The sequence below is a fragment of the Sylvia atricapilla genome, chromosome 1 (assembly GCF_009819655.1).
Source record: "Sylvia atricapilla isolate bSylAtr1 chromosome 1, bSylAtr1.pri, whole genome shotgun sequence".
NCBI lineage: Eukaryota > Metazoa > Chordata > Aves > Passeriformes > Sylviidae > Sylvia > Sylvia atricapilla.
In genome coordinates this window covers 122,183,815-122,187,177 of record NC_089140.1, presented here as the reverse complement: position 1 = coordinate 122,187,177, position 3,363 = coordinate 122,183,815, and the positions used below count along the sequence as shown (strand labels likewise).

Genomic DNA, 3,363 nt, shown 5'->3' with positions numbered 1-3,363 from the left:
AATGTTTTGATCTACACAAAAGTAACCATGAGGCATTTGATAAAAACAAAAACCAGCCAAACAAACAAACAAACAAACAAACAAACAAATGAACGAACAAATGAACAAACCCCAAACAAACAACAAAAAGAAGAATTACTCTCTGTGCCATGTATACAACTCACTACATATTCAGTTGCATTTACTTGATCTCTGGGGATTTCCTTTTAGGACTGTACTCTAGTCTTTCCTTTGTTATATAATTTAAGAGAAAATGCTTATGACTCTTTTATATAATTTATAGTATAGTTTGTATGATCTGGAGGAAAAAGCTAAAAAACCTAATTATACCTGTCTGCATGGACATAAGATGTTCAGCAACGGACAAGTCTTATGTTTTTAGTGCTGAAATAAGAAATTGCAAATGCTAGCCACAGGTCTTTGACATGTCCAAGGCAATGGGCACAATACTTTAAAGTTAGGTAGTTTGTCCTCATTGTTACTGGCTTTGATAATCCCCACTCATTTCAAGGCAATACTCCCAAGTGGAAAATTTTCTTCATGGAGATTTGTTTTTTCTCTACGTTGCATAATGACCTGACACAAATGAAATAGCAACATTTACTTTAGGATTATAGGGCAGTGTGAACTTTATATTTTATAAAGCAAATGAAATTTGTTATCAGGCTTTAGTTGCTTACAAATTTTACAAACCCTTAAATGTAATACAAAAAATAAATGAAGGCAGAGAACCATCTTCTATGCCCCACTGTTAAGTGTAGAAATATCTTATTCTGTCAATGTGATTTCATAGCAGGATGAAAAATGTCAAAAGTGGGGATGACAAATCAGTCTAGTGAGGAAAAATGACTCTCAGACAAGAGATGTCATTTGTCATGATTGCCATTTGACTGCACTTTCTCCTGTCTTCTCTTTCAGATGAATGTTACTTTGCCATTAATTTAAAATTATCTTAAATCAAAGATGGGTTGAACATGAAAAGCAAAGGTACTCATCTTTTGAAGTTTTGCAATATGCAGAAACCTATTCAAATGTAAACTTACTGAAAACTGACATACACATTATAAAAAAGGTTATCGTCATGAATTGTTAACTTAGAAAATATTATAGTTCTTTAGTTCAAAAGTCCATTTTTCCTAAATACAGGCAACAGCATGGCTTTTGTTCGAAACTGACACAGCTGAGCACAGCACTCTGAGCCACTGCATAATACGGGTGGTAATTAAGCCACAGCTTCAAGGTTGCATGGGCACAAGACAATTCAGCCTAATGAAGTATCGATTGGCTGCAGTCGAGGTAAAACAAGTTGACATTCATTTAGAGGTAGCAACGCGAATATACCACAAAGCCACCAAAGAAGCAAGGGGAAAAAAAACAATGAAACTGAATTTTAATCTTGCAAACACAATTAAGATTCTTATTTACAACATGTTGCTATCACTTAAACTAAAGCTAATTGCATACTTACTGCCCTGACATCAGATTCTTAAATCAGCAGAAATTATATTCATAGGCTGTTGGCAAAAAGCACACAAAGTTCAGTGTTTCAATTAGAACATGTCCTAACACGTCAAAAACCCAACTGCAAAAAAAAAGAAAAAAATACTTAGAGTCCACTTAAGTTTCCACTTTATTCACACAACTGAGTTTGAGTGCTGTGATAAACTCCTCTGTAACATAGGTTACTTAATTACTAAGAACAATAGTTTTACCTCTTAATTGAATAATTGCAAGTAGATTATTTATATTGTAACATTATGCAAACCCTCAATATAGTTTTTAGGATTAATTATATTTCTTTTTCCATTTAAAATTATTTATAGAAACATAGCCTTGACCATTTTTGTTTGTGCACATATATATATATAAGATTACAATACGCATAAAATGCATATAGCAATGTATAAATGTACATCTTTAAACTTACTTTCACAATTGTTTTGTTCCAAAACACCGAACTTAAATTTCTAAGAAGTAAGGTGCTCTCAAAAGCCACAGGATGAGTGCAAAATTTTTAAGATTTGTATTAGAAAAATCTCCAGTAAAACAAGAAATTACTTTTTACTCCTACTACAAAATCTTCAGGAGATTTAGAATGTGGAGACAAATATCAAAGTGTTATTTTTTCCTACGTAACATTATATTTAACTTAAAATTCCTGAAATTTTACTTATGTACTTTGAGATTGAAATTATTAAGTAGTTTAACAAATCCAATAAAATGCGTGTAAGAAAACAATATTAATTAAAAAGAGAACTCAAAAAGTAAAAATATTTGAATCCTTTCCAAATTGTATTACTGGTTAAAAAGGTTTCTCAGGAACTTCTTTGAATTTGAATTGCTGATTTCTAATTTAAATAATTCATCAGCATCCTTTTTCATTAATTGTTAGCGTAAAACAAAATTTGCCAAAAAAGCTTGTAACTGTACACTACCATTTGTGACTAAATCCTTACATTTTACAAACACCCAGAAATTGCCACAAGTGTATTACATTACATCATTCTAACAAAATCCTTCATATAAAGCTGAAATGTGAATGTATTATGAGTTTTTGTCTTCCAAAAGTGCAAACAATTTACAGCTTGCACCAATCACTTTCGTTTTCTCATGAAAAATACCCCCAAATGACTGAGAAAGTGCTAATGTGTCTAATTGCATTATAGACCCCTCCGGCAGACAGACATTTCTTTAAAAAGTAACTCATTAAATCACTGATTGCCAGATGTTGGGATTCACATCAATTGCCCTACTTACGTACTGAATTAAGGCAGTCTGAGCACCGCAATAAACATAAACTATTTTAGTAATTAAAGTATTACTCTAAAAATTCAGAAAATTGAGATCTGACTACATTTACTGCATCTGAATGCTTACAGGCAAAATATTTTCAGCATCATACTTGTAAACTGATTCTCATTGTCTATTAAAATATTTGTGGAATTTAAAATAACAAACAGAAAATGGAAGACTATTAAAAAATTAATTTTCTCCCATATACCAGTGTTAAATACTTACAAAGCAATTTTATTATTGGCTGGACTCTATGATCATGGTCTACCTTATCAAGTATCATCATCTTATGTGGAAATAATGTAAAAGAAACTTCATATATTATTGTTGCAGATATACTACAGGATATTTCAAACTAAAAAGGTGTCAATTTTATTTTCTCTTGGTGGAAATGTCTGTGGTCTCATGAAGCCAGGTCAGCACACTGCATAACATGAGAAGAAATACTACTCCAGAGCTGATATACTACTTACCTATAAAATTTCCCCCTTCTGCTGGGTTCAAGTCTCTAACCACATTCCCCATTATCTGTGAGGTCTACGGTCTAGATGGAAGTGGCAGATAGAATTT

General features: G+C 32.0%; 1 long non-coding RNA gene across 1 annotated transcript; it reads right to left on the bottom strand.

The window, feature by feature from the left end:
* Positions 1-306: 306 nt before the first annotated feature.
* On the bottom strand, positions 307-2,504 carry LOC136371109 (uncharacterized). Its single transcript, XR_010745281.1, has 3 exons — positions 2,179-2,504; positions 1,469-1,514; positions 307-576 (listed from the first exon to the last, which is right to left on the bottom strand). It is a non-coding gene; the product is annotated as an uncharacterized lncRNA (long non-coding RNA).
* Between the last annotated feature and the right edge of the window lie 859 nt (positions 2,505-3,363).